The sequence below is a fragment of the Osmerus mordax genome, chromosome 2 (assembly GCF_038355195.1).
Source record: "Osmerus mordax isolate fOsmMor3 chromosome 2, fOsmMor3.pri, whole genome shotgun sequence".
Lineage (NCBI taxonomy): Eukaryota > Metazoa > Chordata > Actinopteri > Osmeriformes > Osmeridae > Osmerus > Osmerus mordax.
In genome coordinates this window covers 11,379,073-11,406,680 of record NC_090051.1, presented here as the reverse complement: position 1 = coordinate 11,406,680, position 27,608 = coordinate 11,379,073, and positions in this window count along the sequence as shown.

The window sequence follows — 27,608 nt, the reverse complement described above, 5'->3', positions numbered from 1 at the left end:
AGCAACATGAAACAATCTATCTTCTTTCTTTTTTTTGTTTGTTGCTACTTCAAAGATGTCATATTGCTCACAGCTATCAAAGAAAATTCCTTCCTAAACAAGAAAAAACATCTTCATCTGTTTATTCAATAAACACATGAACAAGATCAAAGCTTAGATTGTGTGTCTTAAAAACAAAAAGCCTGAACAATTTTTGAGTGGTACACCGCTTCTAGTTTTCCTGGGTCTGCAAGTGACAGCAGCAACAAAGTGTAGCTAATTTGTTTTCTGCCTCCCTACAGTAGCCGAATGCTCCAAACAAAGAAAGTTACAACTAATAATTACAGACTAATGCTACAACTAACTAGCATAGTCTGCTTTTTACAACCTACAGGAACACATCCAAACACACACATGCCCAAACGCACATGCGCACATACACACACTTAACACCTTTTTGATCAGAAAGCATCCAGCTCACTCCTTCTGTTTGCTGGGCAGGGAGTCTGGTTCTCTCCTCACCCATTAGAAATGCAGTACAGAAGGTTCCTACACCGCATTATTGCGGTGTAGTGTACGGGAGGTGACATATGTAGGGTGTGTAAGCAAATGTGTGTGTTTGAACACCTGTGCTCTGACACAGATCTCCCTGGACATTTTCCCAGCCTCAAAACAGCTTGATTCGTTTGAATCTTCCATGTATAATAAATATGCAGCAACATCAGAAATCCATGCAGCTGCCCTCTCTCCTCCTGCTTCCCTCCTTCCTCCTGCTTCATCTCTCTCCTGCTTCACCTCCTTTCTCCTGCTTCATCTCCCTCCTGCTTCACCTCCTTCCTCCTTCATCACCTCTCTCATGCTTTTCCTCCTTCCTCCTGCTTCACATCCTTAATGCTACACCTCCTTAATGCTTCACACCTTCCTCCTCCTGCATCACCTCACCCCTGCTTCAACTCCTTCCTCCTGCTTAATCTCTCTCCTCCTGGTTCATCTCCTTCCTCCTGCTTCATCTCTCTCCTCCTGCTTCACCTCTCCCCCATCTAGTCACCTGCAGATGTCATAATCTCAGTTTCTAGGCACCATTAATGTGGACACGTACATAACCATCTCAGAGTCTGACACCCAAGCTCAGCTCTGCCACAACTTAGCTCTCCCAGTCTGTGAGAGAGAGCGAGAGCTCAACTCTGGCCAGTGTCATCCCTCACTTTGCCACTTCTCACAGAGAGACAACACGGAAAGAAATAGCGCAGCACTGAGAAATAAAATGAACATAGACTCCAATATGATTCAGTAGGACACAACATCAATCTCTTCATCTACAAACCCTTAACATTCTTATGTCTGGTACAGTGAGCGGAGTATTGCAAGGGTCTTACCTGTGCTGCTATCGCCTCTGGGTCCAACGCCGCGACGCGTTTGTATCTCTACGTCTTTGTGTTTGTGAGAGATTTAGAGTGGGACATAGATAGACAGAGTGAGCAGAGAGGGATAGGAAGGTGGGAGAGAGACAGCAGCATGAGAGAGAGAAGCAAAAGAAATAAAGAGAGAGAGGGAGAGAGACAGCAGGGAGCTAGCGAGTGAGCGTGATGAAGAGAGGAGAGCAGGCGGAGAGGACAGAGGGAGAATGCAGTCAGTGCCGATGTGACAGCACAGCTCTCTCAGAGCTGCTTCCACCAAGGAAGGACGCTCCAGCTCTGGGGGGCGGGACTTCTCAGGCAAATGACATCTGCCTCTCTCTTTACATTTATTGGCTGAGGGAGATGATTCCTATTAAGCCAGCTGCTGTCTCTGAGTGAGCACACACCCTCTCTCCTCACACACACACAGCACCCACTTCACAGTTACTCACACACACACACTGCTCACAAACATTTACAGACACAGTAGCTCACACACAGATGGACACAGTGCCTCTCACACACACACATATGCACACACACAAATGATAAAATGCACAATGTTTTTATTTTACTTTCCCTCCTTTCCCCATCTTTTTTTCGCATTCATTCAAGCCACCCATTTTCTATCCTCCGTTCTTCTAAACTCTTTTATTTGAGACTCACTCTCTCTCTTTCTCTCCCTTAACTTCTTCCTCTCCCTCCCCTCCTGCTCTCGCCAGGACAAATCTCTTCTCCTCTCACAAGTCCTCTCCACACACTGTATTGTCTTTCAACAAAAGTCCTCTTAATAGTGGACTGAGAAAAGCTATGACTTTTCATTCCTACTCTCTGTAAAGAAGAGAATTTAAGTCTCTTTTATGTGGCACGGAATTAGGGCTGAACGATTAATTGCGTTTGCGATTAATATCACGATGGGACAGAACACGATTTTGTAATCGCAAGGGCTGCGATTTTACTTTGGTCACGTGACACGCGTGAGTAACGCAGTTTACAGACAAAGGATCAACTTGCACGCTACACTGTACCTTGACCTGTATCATGCCCTCAGGCTCGACAGAACCTGAGACTACAATCACTTTGCCAATTTTGCCTTAAAAAAAAAAAGATGCTGCGCAGTGTCAAGTATTGTGCAAAACCTTTCTGGCTAACGTTGCTACCTCACGGGGCAACACCACCAACCTAATTCTGCCCTAAAAAACACCACAAGCCATGTACGATGCATAGCTAAAATTCTGAACACCAGTGTGTCAAATAAGTAAAGAATATATTGTGCTTAGTAAAGTTATGCATTGTGCTTATTAAAGTTCTGTCTTATGAACTTAGAAGTGTGCTCAGGCTTAAACATTGGGTCTCACACTGGGTGTGGGAAGCAGGCTGTTCTTTGTGTCTCTATCTCTTCATTTTCAGAAACAACCTTGAAACCGGGTGGAGATGGCACCCGAGCAGGTGGGACGCATAGGCAAGAACAACTCAGAAAACTCAGAAAGTTAAAACAGAAAGATGAAAGATGAAAAGAGGGTTGAGCTTGTTCTCTCTGTTTTAATTGCACTGTATAATATATGCTGGGGCAGGGACAGATAGCCAGTTGGACTTCGCGAACCAGCCCAAACTCTGTTGCGGGTAGGGAAACGTAGACAACCCCAGAGCTCTGTACTTGTTCATTTCCAACTGCTGCATTAAAGTTAATAATATGGGACCTCTGCGACTCCAGACCACTCTTTCTAGAACACAGATTTGTGTCATTGAATACCATCATTTTATTGGAAAAGACACAAAATATTAGAGTCCTTCATAAGCCAAATAACACCCGACAGGATCACTGATCGAAATGTTTCAAAGCCTAACTCAGTGTAGCCTACTACAAAATTACTCAAGCAGTAAGCGTTCATCACGAAATATATGATACCCCTCGGTGATACACATACAGCAGGATCACTATGGCTGACAGTGCCATACTGTTTCTGTTAGGCTACTGACTGGATCAGAAATGTTCAGACAGTGTCTCTTTTTCTTTTAAGATTTAACCTTTAGATGCGTGAGTTCTAAATATTTCCGACTGTCTCCACAGCGCAAGTTATTTTTACGAAACGGTAGCTAGCTAGCTAGTTTTAGTTAAGAAAGTGCAACTAAATCTTACGTTTATAGTTTAGCTTTGATTTACCAAAATATTTTCGATGAGGTAGGCTACAGGCGGTATGTTCTCCTTAGTTTTTCTGAACTTTGTGTCTTATGTTGCTGACTGGAGATCAGTAGGCTAGTATATATCTATATTAATAATACATCATAATAATCGCATATTAAATCGCAATTGCAAATTAATCGCGATTATCTTATTTTCCAAAATCGTTCAGCCCTACACGGAATGACAGTAGATGGTTGGGGGATACTTTGTCTCTGTAATTGGTGTCCCACAGGAGAATACTCTGTGGTATGGTGAGGTGTTCTTTTTTTAGAAAAAAAACTGCTCAAAACTCTTGGTGCTTTTGAAATCGTTCCCATATCTTATGAAAGTAATTTTCTCTTTTTTGTTGATGTCCGTATTTCAAAAGTGTATTTACTTCTGAAAATATCTGTTATGTCTAATTCCTTTGAGGGAGGCATCAAACATCAGGCAGATAGACAATAATGATAATGCAATTATAAAGTTTCATTGACATAATTACAAAATAATTGCCTGCCAAAACTCTGAAACTGTGATTTATATATGTAAAGTATATTCTTAAGATTCCTGGACACACTCACAAGAAACTTAACTTCTAAATATAGCTGCAAGCAGCAATGGGGTGGCCAAGCAGGTCAGATGACCCAGAAGAAACTTTCGACATCCTCAGAAGAGTGTTCCGAGTACACGCAGCAAGTTTGGCGTGAATCCATCAAAGATTTGCTGAGATACTACACAACTTTCTGTTTGGCGGCTCTGCTGCCGATTTCGATTGGCTGTACCGGACAAACGGTTTCGAAAATCTAAAATCATTTTTATAGTTTGTGTGAGGATTGCATATACTATAGCTTGTAGCTTGACTACAGGTAGCTAGCGACTGCGGTGTACCTGGCTTCCTTTGCAGTGGCTTACAGTGTCGCTAAACAGAGAATCAGAGACATGACAAGCTCGTTGGCTTTGGCTGGATTCGAACCTCTGACGTTGCCGTTGCCAGGACACCAACTTATCCTAGTGAGCGATTCTCAGTGCTGCAAATCACAGTTCAGTTACTTGGTAAAAATATAAGCAGTTTTTCCTGTGGCAAGCGGTTGTCCGATTTGGCCCAAGTTTAAACAGCTGTAATTCAGTCCTATTTTGACATGTCAAGGTGATTGTGGTCTGAAGATAATCTGTCCCAAATTTGGTGAATATTTGATATATTTTGTAGGAGGAGTAGGACAAAAACGTTTTATTAATTCATTCAAAATAGCAGCATCAATTCGGCTGGTATCACAAGTTAACGTGTCAGACATGGGATCGCCCCCCTAGAGGTTAGAGGACACATATCTACAAAGCACAATAAATCTGACTCTTCTTGAGTATAGATCCCCTGAGAATGATAATTATTACCATTATACTGTTAGACAGCTACTGTGGCGTACCTGGCTTCACTAAACAAATAAACCAGTATCATGACATGCTTGATGACTGTGGCTGGGTTCAAACCTATGACCTTGCACTTCAGAGGAACCCGTCTTATGCCAGTGAGCTATTCTCACTGCAGGGAAATGCTGTGTTCAGTTACTGCATAAAAAAAAGTAAGCAGTTTCTCCTGTGGGAAGCGTTGTCAGATTTGACCCAAGTATAAAAAGCTGTAATTCAGCCCTATTTTGACATGTCAAGGTGATTGTGGTCTGAAAATGATTTGATTACATGTCCATGAAAATAGGAGCAACGGCGAACGAGGAGTTTGTTTTAATGAAAATTCCAAATGGCCGACGCCCAAAATGGCAGACACGGGACAGTGTGATATATTTCGAGTTAGTATGCCACTTAGAATCAGAAGAGACCAATCTTGTGATTTATGACAAATCTGTTCAGAAGTTATGATGCAAGAAATCCGATGCACTGGCTAGATGTAGCATCACTATATATACAAAGCACAATAAATCTGACTCTGAGTATAAATCCCCTGAGAATGAAACATCATCGTGACCATTATGATTATACTGCTCGACAGCTACTGTCGCATACCTGGCATCACTAAACAGATAAACCTGTATCATGACATGCTTGAGACTTTGGCTGGATTCGAACCTACGACCTTGCACTTCAAATGAGCCCGTCTTATCCCAGTGAGCCATTTTCAGCACTGGGAATTGCTGTGTACAGTTACTGTATACAAAAAGTAAGCCATTTTTCCTGTGGCACACGTGGTCAGATTTGGCCCAAATTGTTGCCCCAACAGCTGTAATTCAGTCCTATTTTGACATGTCAAGGTGATTGTGGTCTGAAGATAATCTGTGCCAAATCTGGTGAATATTGGATACATTGTGTAATTGTAGGGAAAAAACTTTTTATTCATTCATTCAAAATGGCAGCCTCATCAATTCGTCTGGTATCAGGCATTAACATGCGTCAGACATGGGATCTCCTTAGATATCACGAGACATAGGAATCACTGAAATACAACAAACAAATCAACAGTTATTGGTCAAAACACAATTTTGCCTATTGTAGCGCCCCCTAGAGCTCAAATGACCCTACCTTTATCGGACCTCTTAATAACAGGGTCATGAATCCATACACCAAGTTTGGAGTCAATGCATCAAAGATTCACTAAGATATGACCTCACTTCCCTTTTTCCAGATCAGTTGCTGAATTTGATTGGCTGTAACTAACAAACGGTTGCGAAAATCAAAGCTCCAGGGGATAACTTTTGTGAGGCTTGGTCTGAAGATCATCTGTGGCAATTTTGATTCGAAGGGAATTGTAGGAGGAGTAGCGAAAAAACGTTTCTCCTTAACATTCAAAATGGCGGAGAATCTATATGACTGGGTATGACTTCATAGTGTGCGTTGAACTTGTCTTGATCCAGGGAATCCAATGATACCTCATTTTGGAAAATGCGGCATATGGTTCAAAGGTAACGTGTGTAAACACACCTTCAACTTTGACCCATTGGTGGCGCTAGAGGGTTGAAATGGGAGACATGAAACTTGGTTAAAGTGATGAGGGGACAGGTCCCAAAGAGTGTGCCAAATTTCACAACTTCTGACCATGTGGTTCTAGGGGCTGCCATAGACTCCCATTGCAGATGTATAATAATAATAATAAATATAACTGCAAGCAGCAATGGCGGATTCCTCCAAACATTGCAAACCACTGAAAATTGTATATTCTTTACAAATTGTCACTGTAAAATTCCATGCTGCAGACTTACCAATGGGATACCAAATCTGAAATGCAATACCATCGAGATCCACAAGGGCTTTTATTTCAAGCCAAGGAGTGAAGGGATGGGGCTTGGTGAGCCTACCCATTCCAGAAAGCCTTGTATCTTTGTGTATCAGGGCGTGGCCTGTAGCGTCACTTATGGGTGATATTGGGCCATTTGTGGTGTGGTAGTTACTCTTGGCCTATACTCGGAAATGCAATACCATCAAGATCCACATGGGCCTTTGCTAAAGACCAAGGAATGAGTGGGGGCTTGGTCAGCCCACAATTGCCTGAAATGTTGTGCATGCGTCTCGCCAAGCTTGCGCGTGTGTCAAGGGAAAGGCTGAGTGTGTGAGAATGTGGAGCGCGCGCGCTGAGGGTCAGGGGAGACATTTCATTGGAAATGTCCTTAACAATTAGCCAAGCATTCATTTTTCAAATATTCACCAAAATTCAACTTTTCATCTTACAGTCAACTTTTTCTGAGATTTGTGTACTAAACATTCTCAAGAGTCTTCATGAACTTGTGATTGTATCAGAGTATCAGTTTTGCACCGGCGAATGTGTAAAGCATTATTTTAGCGTTAGAAATAAATTAGATTTACTTTATTTCAATCATTTTTTAAGATATTAATTTGCCTTCTCACATGGGAACATGATGTAGTGTCTTTCACGTGACACACCAAGTTTGGTGTTGATATTTCAAAGATTTGCTGAGATTTGATCCAACTTCCTGTTTGGTTGCTTTGTTGACGATTTTGATTGGCTGTACCGGACAAACGGTTTTGGAATTCAAAAATCTGTTGAAGAATTCAGTGAGGGTTGCTCTGACGATGATACCTGCCATTTCTGGGGAAGATTGGACAAAAATTGTAGGAGAAGTAGCAAAAAACGTGTTTCCTAAATCTTTATTGTCCAAAAAAATCCAATATGGCGGCCGTTATAGGTTATTGAGGCTTTTTTGTTCCTCATGAGAAATAAGGCATATCTAATGAATTTCAAAATTTTGGGACAAATGGGATGCGAATGGCATCACTTTGTAAATGGAAAATTGTGGCTTGGCCGTAGCGCCACCTATGGATAATGGTGCGTCATTTGTGGTGTGGTAGTTACTCTTGGCCTATACTATCAATGTTTCAGGATTTTGAGAACTTTTTACCATTGCATACAAAATCGGAAATGCAATACCATCAAGATCCAAATGGGCCTTTGCTAAAGACCAAGCAATGAGTGGGGGCTTGGTCAGCCCACAATTGCCTGAAATGTTGTGTATGCGTCTCGCCATGATTGCGCGTGTGTCAAGGGAAAGGCTGAGTGTGTGAGAATGTGTAGCGTGCGCTGAGGAGCATGGGAGACGTTTCATTGGAAATTTCCGTAACAATTAACCAAGCATGCATTTTTCAAATATTCACCAAAATTCAACTTTTCATCTTACAGTCAACTTTGTGTAAAGCATTATTTTAGCGTTAGAAATAAATTAGATTTACTTTATTTCAATCATTTTTTAAGATATTAATTTGCCTTCTCACATGGGAACATGATGTAGTGTCTTTCACGTGACACACCAAGTTTGGTGTTGATATTTCAAAGATTTGCTGAGATTTGATCCAACTTCCTGTTTGGTTGCTTTGTTGACGATTTTGATTGGCTGTACCGGACAAACGGTTTTGGAATTCAAAAATCTGTTGAAGAATTCAGTGAGGGTTGCTCTGACGATGATACCTGCCATTTCTGGGGAAGATTGGACAAAAATTGTAGGAGAAGTAGCAAAAAACGTGTTTCCTAAATCTTTATTGTCCAAAAAAATCCAATATGGCGGCCGTTATAGGTTATTGAGGCTTTTTTGTTCCTCATGAGAAATAAGGCATATCTAATGAATTTCAAAATTTTGGGACAAATGGGATGCGAATGGCATCACTTTGTAAATGGAAAATTGTGGCTTGGCCGTAGCGCCACCTATGGATAATGGTGCGTCATTTGTGGTGTGGTAGTTACTCTTGGCCTATACTATCAATGTTTCAGGATTTTGAGAACTTTTTACCATTGCATACAAAATCGGAAATGCAATACCATCAAGATCCAAATGGGCCTTTGCTAAAGACCAAGCAATGAGTGGGGGCTTGGTCAGCCCACAATTGCCTGAAATGTTGTGTATGCGTCTCGCCATGATTGCGCGTGTGTCAAGGGAAAGGCTGAGTGTGTGAGAATGTGTAGCGTGCGCTGAGGAGCATGGGAGACGTTTCATTGGAAATTTCCGTAACAATTAACCAAGCATGCATTTTTCAAATATTCACCAAAATTCAACTTTTCATCTTACAGTCAACTTTGTGTAAAGCATTATTTTAGCGTTAGAAATAAATTAGATTTACTTTATTTCAATCATTTTTTAAGATATTAATTTGCCTTCTCACATGGGAACATGATGTAGTGTCTTTCACGTGACACACCAAGTTTGGTGTTGATATTTCAAAGATTTGCTGAGATTTGATCCAACTTCCTGTTTGGTTGCTTTGTTGACGATTTTGATTGGCTGTACCAGACAAACGGTTTTGAAATTCAAAAATCTGTTGAAGAATTCAGTGAGGGTTGCTCTGACGATGATACCTGCCAATTCTGGGGAAGATTGGACAAAAATTGTTGGAGAAGTAGCAAATAAACGTGTTTCCTAAATCTTTACTGTACAAAAAAATCCAATATGGCGGCCGTTATAGGTTATTGAGGCTTTTTTGTTCCTCATGAGAAATAAGGCATATCTAATGAATTTCAGAATTTTGGGACAAATGGGATGCGAATGGCATCACTTTGTAAATGAACAATTGGGGCTTGGCCGTAGCGCCACCTATGGATAATGGTGCGTCATTTGTGGTGTGGTAGTTACTCCTGGCCTATACTATCAATGTTTCAGGATTTTGAGAACTTTTTCTAAAATGCATTACCATCAAGATCCACAAGGGCCTTCACTTCAAGCCAAGGAATGAGTGGGGGCTTGGTCAGCCCACAATTGCCTGAAATGTTGTGTATGCGTCTCGCCAAGCCCGCGCGTGTGTCAAGGGAAAGGCTGAGTGTGTGAGAATGTGGAGTGCGCGCGCTGAGGAGCAGAGGGAGACATTACATTGGAAATTTCATTAGCAATTAGCCAAGCAGGCATGTTTCAAATATTCACCAAAAATCTACTTTTCATCTCACAGTCAACTTTTCCTCAGATTTGTGTACTAAACATTCTCAAGAGTCTTCATATGAACTTGTGATTGAATCAAAGCATCAGTTTTTGACCGGCGGATGTGTAAAGCATTATTTTAGCGTGAGCGATAAATTCGATTTGCTTCATATCAACCATTTTTGGAGATATGAAATAGCCTTTGCACATGGTAACATGTTGTAGTGTCTTCCTTGTGACATACCAAGTTACGTGTTGATATCTCAAAGATTTGCTGAGATTTGACCCAACTTCCTGTTTGGTTGCTTTTTTGCTGATTTTGATTGGCTGTGCCGGACAAACGGTTTAGAAAATTAAAACGCCATGGGATAACTTTTGTGAGGCTTGGTCTGAAGATCATCTCTGGTCATTTTGAAGAAGATATGACAAACATTGTAGGAGGAGTAGGCTTTCAAAGGTTTTTGATAAAACCGGAAATGGCGTAAAATCTATATAACCGGAAATGGACGTCATTGAACTCGTCTTGATCCAGGGAATCCAATGGTCGCTTTTGAAAATCAGTCATACGGTTCAAAGGTTGCGTGTGTAAACACAAGTCCAACTTTGACCCATTGGTGGCGCTAGAGTGGTCTAATGGGATACATGAAACTTTCACAAATTGTCACTGTAGAGAAAAATCCATGCTGTTGACATTATGGGTTCTTGAGACTTTTTTGTTCCCCATGAGCAATAAGGCATGCGTACCAACTTTCAGACATGTTGGCCTGACAGGGTCAAAATGCCACCAAGTGTGTTCTGTGCTCTGGTCAGGCACAAAATGCAGAGATCCATCCTTTAAAAGCTTTGACTACAACAATAACTTAATGAAAGTGAGGATACACTTTACAAAAACATACCACACGCGGCAATACGGTTTTCAAAGTTCCCTGGAACTGGTTTGAAAACCATGGATATTGGAACTCATCCTGAATTGACCTCTCTCTAGAATCATCAAGAGTCATGCGGGCAACTGGACCACGGTAGAGCTAATGTCTATCTATATGTAAAGATAACATCAACTCTGGAGTTGGGGGTGGGGGCTTCTTATCCAACAAATTACACCCCTGAACATATTAATGGCCTACTACAATTGTAAATATCCTTTGGACCTCTTTTGCAATTGGGCCTTGATACAATCTAATGTAAAATCTAATATTTTCTGGCCATTCTGCAGTTTGTGGGGACTTTCCACACCAGCACACTTTTCCCATTTCCTGTATTCTGCATTATTACACTTTTTCTTTGAAACTTTCATGTAGGCCCATACTATAGCAGTTACGGATATACATAGAGGAAACTCAGGAGAGTGAATTTGAGATAATGGTAGTGGGAGGATGTTGTACCTTTGTGCTTCTCTTTTTCGCCAGTCCTATGAAACATTTCTGGGCACCACTGCTTTTGCCTGTTAGTGTTTGCAATGCTGGGAAGAAAACTACAGTTTTTATTTGATTATAAGTTGCCCTGGAATAAACGCTGCACCAAAAATGAACATTGTGTAATAAATGGCACCCCCGATTAAACGCCTCCCCCCAAAAATCAGAAAACGGTTATTTAATTGGTTTAATTTAAAACACAGTATTTATTACTCAAGTAATTCACATGTGTAGCGTACTATAATTCCCATGAAGCACTGGCAGGCACAAGTGTCTTACTTGCTACAGGTTTATTTGAAGCTTCTTCTCCAAATCCAACGTTAAAACTAAATTCACGCTGTAATGAGAAAATAAAGACCACGTTAGCTTAATATGAACATACAATGACATGTGCAGCATGTAAATAACGTTCACCAAAGTAAAATACAGACACAAAACAACATACTTTGTTTGCTGGATGCTGTAGTGTACACAAGGGAATAGAGGTTTCCTTAGATTGCTAACAACCTCTATAACAACCTTAAACTTATCACTTAAGAGTGAATGTGCATAAAGCTCCAGGACCTGACAACATCCCTGGCTGTGTTCTCAAGGCCTGTGCTCCTGATCTGGCAGGGGTGTTCACTGACATCTTTAACCTCTCCCTGTCGCAGTATGTCGTCCCCAATAGCTTCAAGGGGGCCACCATCATCCCAGTCCCTAAGAAACCATCAGTGAGCTGTCTCAATGATTACCGCCCTGTTGTACTCACTTCTGTTGTTATGAAATGCTTTGAGAGGTTAGTCAAAGACCACATTACATCCTGCCTGTCACCTGCATTAGACCTACTCCAGTTTGCATATAGGCCGAACAGGTCTACAGATGATGCTGTAGCTTTGGCCTTGAACACTGCTCTCTTTCACCTGGATCAGAACAACATATACGTGCGGATGCTCTTCATCGACTTCAGCTCCGCCTTCAACACCATAGTACCATCCAGGCTCATCATGAAACTACAGGACCTGAACATCAGTCCTTCCATGCGCAGCTGGATATTGAACTTCCTGACAGACAGACAGGCCACAGGCAGTACGGCTAGGTAACATCACCTCAACCAGTCTAACACTAGTCTAGCACTGGTGCCCCACAGGGTTGTGTGTTAAGCCCACTGTTGTACTCTCTGTTCACCTATGATTGTGCAGCCACCAACAGCTCTAACACCATCATTAAGTTTGCTGATGACACCACCATTATCGGCTGCATCAAGAATGGTGATGAGTCTGCCTACAGAGCAGAGGTGGCAACAATGACATCCTGGTGTCAGCATAACAGCCTGTTGCTTAATGTAGCAAAAACCAAGGAGTTGATCGTGGACTACAGGCGGCTGCAGGGAGAACATGCACCCATTCACATCGAGGGCACAGCTGTAGAGAGAGTCAAAAGTTTCAGATTTTTTGGTATCAACTTCAGCGAGGATCTGAGCTGGACCACCATATTGGTGTGGTTACAAGGACAGCGAAACAGAGGCTCTTTTTTCTGCGGTGACAGCGAAAATTTGGCACGGACTGCACTATACTGACCAATTTTTACCGCCGGACCATTGAGAGCATACTGACTGGTGGCATTACAACATGGTTTTGTAACAGCACTGCCCAGGACAGGAAGACACTACAAGAGTGGTCAAATCTGCACAGCGTATTACAAGGACTGCATTCAGGACCTTTACAGCCAGCACTGCAGGAGAAAGGCCAAATGAATCATTTTTTGACCCTAGTCATCCCTGCCACTCCCTCCTGCCTTCTGGAAGGCGATAGAAGAGCATAAATACTTGTACCAGCAGATACAGGGATCGTTTTTACCCACATGCCATCTGAATGCTGAACTGTCCTTGAAATATCTTTTTGCGCTACAATTTTTCTTATTTTTTCTACCCTTTTTCTCCATTCTCCAGTATTTATTAATTTTTTATTCTCTAAGTTGAACGGACATTGAGCACAAAGAATGTCATTACTTATAAATGATGTTTATGAGTATATGATAATAAACTTGAACTTGAAACTTTTATCAGAGCATTAAATTGTCTGTGCTTCGCTTGCTGTTAGGTTGTCGACTCTCTCACTCATGAGCGTCCCAAAAGGCCTTCAAAATCAAGTCACGTAATAATACTGAATACAATGATATAATTCAAAATTAAGACATTACTTGAAAAAAAATTATACATTATTGTAATGCAATTGCGACAATTGCTTTCAGGCCTATAGATATAGTTAAACATATTGTGTACAATATAGCGAGGTAGCTGACTTAACCATTCCTGAATGTGCATTTCATCAACACCAAGTTTGCGTGCTACAGATCTGTTGCTGGTGGTGAGTGCTTTCTGCACAGCTTTCTGTTTAAAAGCTAAAGTGTAAGAATGTTTCGGCATGCTGCGTCAGATTTGTACACAAAGTAGACACACGCGCGGCATACATTTTACACTGGGCTTTTGTTTGACCTCCTTGTCTATTCTGTGTTTGTCTATGGCCGCACTGCAGCTACAATTCACTGAATCTCTCTTACTAATTAAACGTTGCCCTTGAATAAACGCCACCCTCGAATAAACGCTGCACCACAAATGATCATTGCGTAATAAACGCTGCAGCGTTTAATCAAAGGAACATGGTATATGACAATAATAATGTTTAATGTAACTGGCCTTTCTAACATTACAAGTGGCCCCAGAATTGCCCCTTATGGTCTAGGTGCATTGCAAATGAAGACAAGAGCCTTTTCTTGAGGTTGTCAAATGTCCCATGCAAAGTCACTCAAAACACGGGTTCGATTCCAGGCTCTGGCAAGAGTATTTACCTCTAAACTGGTCAATATATACACATCTGACAAAAGACCAGCTCGACCTTTGCCTGTAAACAGTGATTCTGACTGTCAGAGACCTTTAAATAGCCTGACTTACTGAAATTGGCAAAACTAGCCTGGCTAACGTAGGTCGCTTTCTCAGGGCATATGACGAATGAAACAGGCTCGCCTTGAAAAATCAGATGTACTGGCTATCTTTAGCAGGCCCTTGTCTACAAAAAGCAGTCCTCCCTGACGTTTTTGGAGTAGAATTGAGTGAAATACAAAATTGTTTACACACTGCCAGTGGGCGAGCCGAGCCTGACTCTGAGGCTAACGTCAAAACAATGTACCCCCGGGATGCAATACAACTCCAATTGCAAGTCCACAAAACACAAAAATAATCGGAGCATCTGGCTAAAAGCACAATTCCCACATCTCCTAAAGGCTTCCCTGCTCGACCTTTTTCGTGTAGACGTAACTGTAAAATGGTGAACTTATGAACATGACGCAACGAAAGCAAGGCTGCCGCCTAAGCGCCTATGCGGTCTCCCTGCCGCATAGGCTTATTACAAAGACTTTCACGCCCCAAATCAAGATTATGAGCCGACAGGTCTGTGGGGAATTGCTTTTTCTCCTAAAGGCTGCTCTCCTCCACGTTTTTGATGAACAATTCGCCGAGATTCAAAATGACTCTCTAATTAAAAACACAGAGGAAAAAAGCTAGAGCTACAGTAACTACTTTTCGAGTTCAGTTTTCCGTCACTTCAGAATCACGATCTAAAAGGTATAAAAGTGCTAAAACGTTCACCATAATTCATGAGTAGTGTACTTTCACAAACCCAATCATTAATTCTAGCTTAAAATGTGTATAAATAGGACTTACCGAAAGTGGCTGCCTCTAACAGGGCTATCACCTGATTCCAGTTGAAAACAACAATGGCCGCCGAAAAAGAATTTATATTCGTAACGGCGAGCTGCGATTGGAAGCGAAATGAAACAGGGGTTAAAAAACGAGGGTGGGGGCTTGGTCAGCACACATTTTCAAGAAAGCATGTGTGTGTCAAGGGAAGGCTGAGCCTGAGTGTGTGAGAATTTGGAGCACGCGTGGGGAGCAATTAGCCATGCATGCATGTTTCAAATATTCACTAAAAATCGACTTTTCATCTTACAGTCAACCTTTTCTCAGATTTGTATACTAAACATTCTCAAGAGTCTTCATATGAACTTGTGATTGGATCAGAGTATCAGTTTTTGGCCGGCAGATGTGTAAAGCATTATTTTATCGTTAGCGATAAATTCGATTTGCTTTATATAAATAATTTTTAGAGGTATGAAGTTGCCTTTGCACATGGTAACATGTTGTTGTGTCTTCCACGTGACATACCAAGTTTGGTGTTGATATCTCAAAGATTTGCTGATATTTGACCCAACTTCCAGTTTGGTTGCTTTTTTGCTGATTTTGATTGGCTGTGCCGGACAAACGGTTTAGAAAATCAAAACGCCATGGGATAACTTTTGTGAGGCTTGGTCTGAAGATGATCTCTGGTCATTTTGAAGAATATATGACAAACATTGTAGGAGGAGTAGGCTTTCAAAGGTTTTTGATAAAACCGGAAATGGCGGAAAATCTATATAACCGGAATGTGACGTCAAAGGGTGCGTTGAACTCGTCTTGATCCAGGGAATCCAATGGTACCTCATGTTTGAAAATCGGTCATACGGTTCAAACGTTGCGTGTGTAAACACAAGTCCAACTTTGACCCATTGGTGGCGCTAGAGTGGTCTAATGGGATACATGAAACTTGGTGTAGGTATAGAAGGAACTGTCCTTAATGAGTGTGCCAAATTTAACAAAAAGTTATGCAAGGGTTCTAGGGGCTGCCTTTGACTCCCATGGAACTAGAATAATAATAATAAATATAACTGCAAGCAGCAATGGCGGATTCCTCCAAACATTGCAAACCATTGAAAAATTTATATTCTTTACAAATTGTCACTGTAAAAATCCATGCTGCAGACTTACCGATGGGACACCAAATCTGAAATGCAATACCATCAAGATCCACAAGAGCTTTTATTCCGAGCCAAGGAGTGAAGGGAGGGGGCTTGGTGAGCCTACCCATTCCAGAAAGCCTTGTATCTTTGTGCATCAGGGCGTGGCCAGTAGCGTCATGACGCTACTGGCCACGCCCTGATGCACAAAGATACAAGTGGCCCAACATCACCCATAGGTGCACCTATGGGTGATGTTGGGCCATTTGTGGTGTGGTAGTTACTGTTAACCTATACTATCAATGTCTCAGGATTTTTAGAACTTTTTACCATTGCATACAAAATCGGAAATGCAATACCATCAAGATCCACATGGGCCTTTGCTAAAGACCAAGCAATGAGTGGGGGCTTGGTCAGCCCACAATTGTCTGAAATGTTGTGTATGCGTCTCGCCAAGCTTGCGCGTGTCAAGGGAAAGGCTGAGTGTGTGAGAATGTGGAGCGCGCGCGCTGAGGGTCAGGGGAGACATTTCATTGGAAATTTCCTTAACAATTAGCAGAGCATGCATTTTTCAAATATTCACCAAAAATCAACTTTTCATCTTAGAGTCAACTTTTTCTGAGATTTGTGTACTAAACATTCTCAAGAGTCTTTATGAACATGTGATTGAATCAGAGGTTTTTGACTGGCGGGTGTGTAAAGCATTATTTTAGCGTTAGATAGAAATAAATTAGATTTCCTTTATTTCAATCATTTTTTAAGATATTAATTTGCCTTCTCACATGGGAACATGATGTAATGTCTTTGAAATTCAAAAATCTGTTGAAGAATTCAGTGAGGGTTGCTCTGACGATGATACCTGCCAATTCTGGGGACGATTGGACTTTATTGTACAAAAAAATCCAATATGGCGGCCGTTATAGGTTATTGAGGCTTTTTTGTTCCTCGTGAGAAATAAGGCATATCTAATTGAATTTCAGAATTTTGGGACAAATGGGATGAGAATGGCATCACTTTGTAAATAGACAATTGGGGCTTGGCCGTAGCGCCACCTATGGATAATGGTGCGTCATTTGTGGTGTGGTAGTTACTCCTGGCCAATACTATCAATGTTTCAGGATTTTGAGAACTTTTTCTAAAATGCATTACCATCAAGATCCACAAGGGCCTTCACTTCAAGCCAAGGAATGAGTGGGGGCTTTGTCAGCCCACAATTGCCTGAAATGTTGTGTATGCGTCTCGCCAAGCCCGCGTGTGTGTCAAGGGAAAGGCTGAGTGTGTGAGAATGTGGAGCACGCGCGCGCTGAAGAGCAGGGGAGACATTTCATTGAAAATTTCGTTAGCAATTAGCCAAGCATGCATTTTTCAAATATTCACCACAAATCGACTTTTCATGTTACAGTCAACTTTTCCTCAGATTTGTGTACTAAACATTCTCAAGAGTCTTCATATGAACTTGTGATTGAATCAAAGTATCAGTTTTTGACCGGCGGATGTGTAAAGCATTATTTTTGCGTTAGCGATAAATTCAATTTGCTTTAAATCAACCATTTCTGGAGATATGAAATAGTCTTTGCACATGGTAACATGTTGTAGTGTCTTCCTTGTGACATACCAAGTTACGTGTTGATATCTCAAAGATTTGCTGAGATTTGACCCAAGTTCCTGTTTGGTTACTTTTTTGCTGATTTTGATTGGCTGTGCCGGACAAACGGTTAAGAAAATCAAAACGCCATGGGATAACTTTTGTGAGGCTTGGTCTGAAGATCATCTCTGGTCATTTTGAAGAAGATATGACAAAAATTGTAGGAGGAGTAGGCTTTCAAAGGTTTTTGATACAACCGGAAATAGCGGAAAATCTATATAACCGGAAATTGACGTCATATGGTGCGTTGAACTCGTCTTGATCCAGGGAATCCAATGGTACCTCATTTTTGAAAATCAGTCATACGGTTCAAAAGTTGCGTGTGTAAACACAAGTCCAACTTTGACCCATTGGTGGCGCTAGAGTGGTCTGATGGGATACATGAAACTTGGTGTAGGTATAGAAGGAACTGTCCTTAATGAGTGTGCCAAATTTGTCAAAAAGTTATCCAAGGGGTCTAGGGGCTGCCATTGACTCCCATGGAACTAGAATAATAATAATAAATATAACTGCAAGCAGCAATGGCGGATTCCTCCAAACATTGCAAACCACTGAAAAATGTATATTCTTTACAAATAGTCACTGTAAAATTCCATGCCGCAGACTTACCAATGGGATACCAAATATGAAATGCAATACCATCAAGATCCACAAGGGCTTTTATTTCAAGCCAAGGAGTGAAGGGAGGGGGCTTGGTTGAGCCTACCCATTCCAGAAAGCCTTGTATCTTTGTGTATCAGGGCGTGGCCTGTAGCGTCACTTATGGGTGATATTGGGCCATTTGTGGTGTGGTAGTTACTCTTGGCCTATACTATCAATGTTTCAGGATTTTGAGAACTTTTTACCGTTGCATACAAAATCGGAAATGCAATACCATCAAGATCCACATGGGCCTTTGCTAAAGACCAAGCAATGAGTGGGGGCTTGGTCAGCCCACAATTGCCTGAAATGTTGTGTATGCGTCTCGTCAAGCTTGCGCGTGTGTCAAGGGAAAGGCTGAGTGTGTGAGAATGTGGAGCGCGCGCGCTGAGGAGCAGGGGAGACATTTCATTGGAAATTTCCTTAACAAGCCAAGCATGCATTTTTCAAATATTCACCAAATTTCAACTTTTCATGTTACAGTCAACTTTTTCTGAGATTTGTGTACTAAACATTCTCAAGAGTCTTTATGAACATGTGATTGAATCAGAGTTTTTTGACTGGTGGATGTGTAAAGCATTATTTTAGCGTTAGATAGAAATAAATTAGATTTCCTTTATTTCAATCATTTTTTAAGATATTAATTTGCCTTCTCACATGGGAACATGATGTAGTGTCTTTCACGTGACACACCAAGTTTGGTGGTGATATTTCAAAGATTTGCTGAGATTTGATCCAACTTCCTGTTTGGTTGCTTTGTTGACGATTTTGATTGGCTGTACCGGACAAACGGTTTTGAAATTCAAAAATCTGTTGAAGAATTCAGTGAGGGTTGCTCTGACGATGATACCTGCCAATTCTGGGGAAGATTGGACAAAAATTGTAGGAGAAGTAGCGAAAAAACGTGTTTCCTAAATCTTTATTGTACAAAGAAATCCAATATGGCGGCCGTTATAGGTTATTGAGGCTTTTTTGTTCCTCATGAGACATAAGGTATATCTAATGAATTTCAGAATTTGGGGACAAATGGGATGCGAATGGCATCACTTTGTAAATGGAAAATTGGGGCTTGGCCGTAGCGCCACCTATGGATAATGGTGCGTCATTTGTGGTGTGGTAGTTACTCCTGGCCTATACTATCAATGTTTCAGGATTTTGAGAACTTTTTCTAAAATGCATTACCATCAAGATCCACAAGGGCCTTCACTTCAAGCCAAGGAATGAGTGGGGGCTTGGTCAGCCCACAATTGCCTGAAATGTTGTGTATGCGTCTCGCCAAGCCCACGCGTGTGTCAAGGGAAAGGCTGAGTGTGTGAGAATGTGGAGCACGCGCGCGCTGAAGAGCAGGGGAGACATTTCATTGAAAATTTCGTTAGCAATTAGCCAAGCATGCATGTTTCAAATATTCACCACAAATCGACTTTTCATGTTACAGTCAACTTTTCCTCAGATTTGTGTACTAAACATTCTCAAGAGTCTTCTTATGAACTTGTGATTGAATCAAAGTATCAGTTTTTGACCGGCGGATGTGTAAAGCATTATTTTAGCGTTAGCGATAAATTCGATTTGCTTTATATCAATAATTTTTTGAGATATGAAGTTGCCTTTGCACATGGTAACATGTTGTAGTGTCGTCCACCGATATACCAAGTTTAGTGTTGATATCTCAAAGATTTGCTGAGATTTGACCCAAGTTCCTGTTTGGTTACTTTTTTGCTGATTTTGATTGGCTGTGCCGGACAAACGGTTTAGAAAATCAAAACGCCATGGGATAACTTTTGTGAGGCTTGGTCTGAAGATCATCTCTGGTCATTTTGAAGAAGATATGACAAAAATTGTAGGAGGAGTAGGCTTTCAAAGGTTTTTGATACAACCGGAAATAGCGGAAAATCTATACAACCGGAAATTGACGTCATAGGGTGCGTTGAACTCGTCTTGATCCAGGGAATCCAATGGTACCTCATTTTTGAAAATCAGTCATACGGTTCAAAAGTTGCGTGTGTAAACACAAGTCCAACTTTGACCCATTGGTGGCGCTAGAGTGGTCTGATGGGATACATGAAACTTGGTGTAGGTATAGAAGGAACTGTCCTTAATGAGTGTGCCAAATTTAACAAAAAGTTATCCAAGGGTTCTAGGGGCTGCCATTGACTCCCATGGAACTAGAATAATAATAATAATAATAATAATAATAATAATAATAATAAAACTAACAATAACAATAGGTTTCCTCCTTACGGAGGAATCCTAAATATAACTGCAAGCAGCAATGGCGGATTCCTCCAAACATTGCAAACCACTGAAAAATGTATATTCTTTACAAATAGTCACTGTAAAATTCCATGCCGCAGACTTACCAATGGGATACCAAATATGAAATGCAATACCATCAAGATCCACAAGGGCTTTTATTTAAAGCCAAGGAGTGAAGGGAGGGGGCTTGGTTGAGCCTACCCATTCCAGAAAGCCTTGTATCTTTGTGTATCAGGGCGTGGCCTGTAGCGTCACTTATGGGTGATATTGGGCCATTTGTGGTGTGGTAGTTACTCTTGGCCTATACTATAAATGTTTCAGGATTTTGAGAACTTTTACCATTGCATACAAAATCGGAAATGCAATACCATCAAGATCCACATGGGCCTTTGCTAAAGACCAAGCAATGAGTGGGGGCTTGGTCAGCCCACAATTGCCTGAAATGTTGTGTATGCGTCTCGTCAAGCTTGCGCGTGTGTCAAGGGAAAGGCTGAGTGTGTGAGAATGTGTAGCGCGCGCGCTGAGGAGCAGAGGGAGACGTTTCATTGGAAATTTCCTTAACAATTAGCCAAGCATGCATTTTTCAAATATTCACCAAAATTCAACTTTTCATCTTACAGTCAACTTTTTCTGAGATTTGTGTACTAAACATTCTCAAGAGTTTTCATGAACTAAAGGCAAACAAATCAACAGTTATTGGCCAAAAAACATTTTTGGTTCCTGCGGCCACGCCGATCACATGACACGATCACATGACACCAAATTGATTGGACATCCTCAGAAGACGGTTCCGAGTCATCTTACCAAGTTTGGTGTTGATATTGCAAAGATTTGCTGACATTTGATCCAACTTCCTGTTTGGTTGCTTTGTTGACGATTTTGATTGGCTGTACCGGACAAACGGTTTTGAAATTCAAAAATCTGTTAAAGAATTCAGTGAGGGTTGCTCTGACGATGATACCTGCCAATTCTGGGGAAGATTGGACAAGAATTGTAGGAGAAGTAGCAAAAAAACGTGTTTCCTAAATCTTTATTGTACAAAAACATCCAATATGGCGGCCGTTATAGGTTATTGAGGCTTTTTTGTTCCTCATGAGAAATAAGGCATATCTAATGAATTTCAGAATTTTGGGACAAATGGGATGCGAATGGCATCACTTTGTAAATGGAAAATTGGGGCTTGGCCGTAGCGCCACCTATGGATAATGGTGCGTCATTTGTGGTGTGGTAGTTACTCCTGGCCTATACTATCAATGTTTCAGGATTTTGAGAACTTTTTCTAAAATGCATTACCATCAAGATCCACAAGGGCCTTCACTTCAAGCCAAGGAATGAGTGGGGGCTTGGTCAGCCCACAATTGCCTGAAATGTTGTGTATGCGTCTCGCCAAGCCCGCGCGTGTGTCAAGGGAAAGGCTGAGTGTGTGAGAATGTGGAGCACGCGCGCGCTGAAGAGCAGGGGAGACATTTCATTGAAAATTTCGTTAGCAATTAGCCAAGCATGCATGTTTCAAATATTCACATAAAATCGACTTTTCATGTTACAGTCAACTTTTCCTCAGATTTGTGTACTAAACATTCTCAAGAGTCTTCATATGAACTTGTGATTGAATCAAAGTATCAGTTTTTGACCGGCGGATGTGTAAAGCATTATTTTAGCGTTAGCGATAAATTCGATTTGCTTTATATCAATCATCTTTTGAGATATGAAGTTGCCTTTGCACATGGTAACATGTTGTAGTGTCGTCCACCGATATAACAAGTTTAGTGTTGATATCTCAAAGATTTGCTGAGATTTGACCCAAGTTCCTGTTTGGTTACTTTTTTGCTGATTTTGATTGGCTGTGCCGGACAAACGGTTTAGAAAATTAAAACGCCATGGGATAACTTTTGTGAGGCTTGGTCTGAAGATCATCTCTGGTCATTTTGAAGAAGATATGACAAAAATTGTAGGAGGAGTAGGCTTTCAAAGGTTTTTGATACAACCGGAAATAGCGGAAAATCTATATAACCGGAAATTGACGTCATATGGTGCGTTGAACTCGTCTTGATCCAGGGAATCCAATGGTACCTCATTTTTGAAAATCAGTCATACGGTTCAAAAGTTGCGTGTGTAAACACAAGTCCAACTTTGACCCATTGGTGGCGCTAGAGTGGTCTGATGGGATACATGAAACTTGGTGTAGGTATAGAAGCAACTGTCCTTAATGAGTGTGCCAAATTTGTCAAAAAGTTATCCAAGGGGTCTAGGGGCTGCCATTGACTCCCATGGAACTAGAATAATAATAATAAATATAACTGCAAGCAGCAATGGCGGATTCCTCCAAACATTGCAAACCACTGAAAAATGTATATTCTTTACAAATAGTCACTGTAAAATTCCATGCCGCAGACTTACCAATGGGATACCAAATATGAAATGCAATACCATCAAGATCCACAAGGGCTTTTATTTAAAGCCAAGGAGTGAAGGGAGGGGGCTTGGTTGAGCCTACCCATTCCAGAAAGCCTTGTATCTTTGTGTATCAGGGCGTGGCCTGTAGCGTCACTTATGGGTGATATTGGGCCATTTGTGGTGTGGTAGTTACTCTTGGCCTATACTATAAATGTTTCAGGATTTTGAGAACTTTTACCATTGCATACAAAATCGGAAATGCAATACCATCAAGATCCACATGGGCCTTTGCTAAAGACCAAGCAATGAGTGGGGGCTTGGTCAGCCCACAATTGCCTGAAATGTTGTGTATGCGTCTCGTCAAGCTTGCGCGTGTGTCAAGGGAAAGGCTGAGTGTGTGAGAATGTGTAGCGCGCGCGCTGAGGAGCAGAGGGAGACGTTTCATTGGAAATTTCCTTAACAATTAGCCAAGCATGCATTTTTCAAATATTCACCAAAATTCAACTTTTCATCTTACAGTCAACTTTTTCTGAGATTTGTGTACTAAACATTCTCAAGAGTTTTCATGAACTAAAGGCAAACAAATCAACAGTTATTGGCCAAAAAACATTTTTGGTTCCTGCGGCCACGCCGATCACATGACACGATCACATGACACCAAATTGATTGGACATCCTCAGAAGACGGTTCCGAGTCATCTTACCAAGTTTGGTGTTGATATTGCAAAGATTTGCTGACATTTGATCCAACTTCCTGTTTGGTTGCTTTGTTGACGATTTTGATTGGCTGTACCGGACAAACGGTTTTGAAATTCAAAAATCTGTTAAAGAATTCAGTGAGGGTTGCTCTGACGATGATACCTGCCAATTCTGGGGAAGATTGGACAAGAATTGTAGGAGAAGTAGCAAAAAAACGTGTTTCCTAAATCTTTATTGTACAAAAACATCCAATATGGCGGCCGTTATAGGTTATTGAGGCTTTTTTGTTCCTCATGAGAAATAAGGCATATCTAATGAATTTCAGAATTTTGGGACAAATGGGATGCGAATGGCATCACTTTGTAAATGGAAAATTGGGGCTTGGCCGTAGCGCCACCTATGGATAATGGTGCGTCATTTGTGGTGTGGTAGTTACTCCTGGCCTATACTATCAATGTTTCAGGATTTTGAGAACTTTTTCTAAAATGCATTACCATCAAGATCCACAAGGGCCTTCACTTCAAGCCAAGGAATGAGTGGGGGCTTGGTCAGCCCACAATTGCCTGAAATGTTGTGTATGCGTCTCGCCAAGCCCGCGCGTGTGTCAAGGGAAAGGCTGAGTGTGTGAGAATGTGGAGCACGCGCGCGCTGAAGAGCAGGGGAGACATTTCATTGAAAATTTCGTTAGCAATTAGCCAAGCATGCATGTTTCAAATATTCACATAAAATCGACTTTTCATGTTACAGTCAACTTTTCCTCAGATTTGTGTACTAAACATTCTCAAGAGTCTTCATATGAACTTGTGATTGAATCAAAGTATCAGTTTTTGACCGGCGGATGTGTAAAGCATTATTTTAGCGTTAGCGATAAATTCGATTTGCTTTATATCAATCATCTTTTGAGATATGAAGTTGCCTTTGCACATGGTAACATGTTGTAGTGTCGTCCACCGATATACCAAGTTTAGTGTTGATATCTCAAAGATTTGCTGAGATTTGACCCAAGTTCCTGTTTGGTTACTTTTTTGCTGATTTTGATTGGTTGTGCCGGACAAACGGTTTAGAAAATCAAAACGCCATGGGATAACTTTTGTGAGGCTTGGTCTGAAGATCATCTATGGTCATTTTGAAGAAGATATGACAATAATTGTAGGAGGAGTAGGCTTTCAAAGGTTTTTGATACAACCGGAAATAGCGGAAAATCTATACAACCGGAAATTGACGTCATAGGGTGCGTTGAACTCGTCTTCATCCAGGGAATCCAATGGTACCTCATTTTTACCATTGCATACAAAATCGGAAATGCAATACCATCAAGATCCACATGGGCCTTTGCTAAAGACCAAGCAATGAGTGGGGGCTTGGTCAGCCCACAATTGCCTGAAATGTTGTGTATGCGTCTCGTCAAGCTTGCGCGTGTGTCAAGGGAAAGGCTGAGTGTGTGAGAATGTGTAGCGCGCGCGCTGAGGAGCAGAGGGAGACGTTTCATTGGAAATTTCCTTAACAATTAGCCAAGCATGCATTTTTCAAATATTCACCAAAATTCAACTTTTCATCTTACAGTCAACTTTTTCTGAGATTTGTGTACTAAACATTCTCAAGAGTTTTCATGAACTAAAGGCAAACAAATCAACAGTTATTGGCCAAAAAACATTTTTGGTTCCTGCGGCCACGCCGATCACATGACACGATCACATGACACCAAATTGATTGGACATCCTCAGAAGACGGTTCCGAGTCATCTTACCAAGTTTGGTGTTGATATTTCAAAGATTTGCTGAGATTTGATCCAACTTCCTGTTTGGTTGCTTTGTTGACGATTTTGATTGGCTGTACCGGACAAACAGTTTTGAAATTCAAAAATCTGTTGAAGAATTCAGTGAGGGTTGCTCTGACGATGATACTTGCCAATTCTGGGGAAGATTGGACAAAAAGTGTAGGACAAGTAGCGAAAAAACGTGTTTCCTAAATCTTTATTGTACAAAAAAATCCAATATGGCGGCCGTTATAGGTTATTGAGGCTTTTTTGTTCCTCATGAGAAATAAGGCATATCTAATGAATTTCAGAATTTTGGGACAAATGGGATGCGAATGGCATCACTTTGTAAATGGACAATTGGGGCTTGGCCGTTGCGCCACCTATGAATAATGGTAAGTCATTTGTGGTGTAGTAGTTTCTCCTGGCCTATACTATCAATGTTTCAGGATTTTGAGAACTTTTTCTAAAATGCATTACCATCAAGATCCACAAGGGCCTTCACTTCAAGCCAAGGAATGGGTGGGGGCTTGGTCAGCCCACAATTGCCTGAAATGTTGTGTATGCGTCTCGCCAAGCCCGCGCGTGTGTCAAGGGAAAGGCTGAGTGTGTGAGAATGTGGAGCACGCGCGCGCTGAAGAGCAGGGGAGACATTTCATTGAAAATTTCGTTAGCAATTAGCCAAGCATGCATGTTTCAAATATTCACATAAAATCGACTTTTCATGTTACAGTCAACTTTTCCTCAGATTTGTGTACTAAACATTCTCAAGAGTCTTCATATGAACTTGTGATTGAATCAAAGTATCAGTTTTTGACCGGCGGATGTGTAAAGCATTATTTTAGCGTTAGCGATAAATTCGATTTGCTTTATATCAATCATCTTTTGAGATATGAAGTTGCCTTTGCACATGGTAACATGTTGTAGTGTCGTCCACCGATATACCAAGTTTAGTGTTGATATCTCAAAGATTTGCTGAGATTTGACCCAAGTTCCTGTTTGGTTACTTTTTTGCTGATTTTGATTGGTTGTGCCGGACAAACGGTTTAGAAAATCAAAACGCCATGGGATAACTTTTGTGAGGCTTGGTCTGAAGATCATCTATGGTCATTTTGAAGAAGATATGACAATAATTGTAGGAGGAGTAGGCTTTCAAAGGTTTTTGATACAACCGGAAATAGCGGAAAATCTATACAACCGGAAATTGACGTCATAGGGTGCGTTGAACTCGTCTTCATCCAGGGAATCCAATGGTACCTCATTTTTACCATTGCATACAAAATCGGAAATGCAATACCATCAAGATCCACATGGGCCTTTGCTAAAGACCAAGCAATGAGTGGGGGCTTGGTCAGCCCACAATTGCCTGAAATGTTGTGTATGCGTCTCGTCAAGCTTGCGCGTGTGTCAAGGGAAAGGCTGAGTGTGTGAGAATGTGTAGCGCGCGCGCTGAGGAGCAGAGGGAGACGTTTCATTGGAAATTTCCTTAACAATTAGCCAAGCATGCATTTTTCAAATATTCACCAAAATTCAACTTTTCATCTTACAGTCAACTTTTTCTGAGATTTGTGTACTAAACATTCTCAAGAGTTTTCATGAACTAAAGGCAAACAAATCAACAGTTATTGGCCAAAAAACATTTTTGGTTCCTGCGGCCACGCCGATCACATGACACGATCACATGACACCAAATTGATTGGACATCCTCAGAAGACGGTTCCGAGTCATCTTACCAAGTTTGGTGTTGATATTTCAAAGATTTGCTGAGATTTGATCCAACTTCCTGTTTGGTTGCTTTGTTGACGATTTTGATTGGCTGTACCGGACAAACAGTTTTGAAATTCAAAAATCTGTTGAAGAATTCAGTGAGGGTTGCTCTGACGATGATACTTGCCAATTCTGGGGAAGATTGGACAAAAAGTGTAGGACAAGTAGCGAAAAAACGTGTTTCCTAAATCTTTATTGTACAAAAAAATCCAATATGGCGGCCGTTATAGGTTATTGAGGCTTTTTTGTTCCTCATGAGAAATAAGGCATATCTAATGAATTTCAGAATTTTGGGACAAATGGGATGCGAATGGCATCACTTTGTAAATGGACAATTGG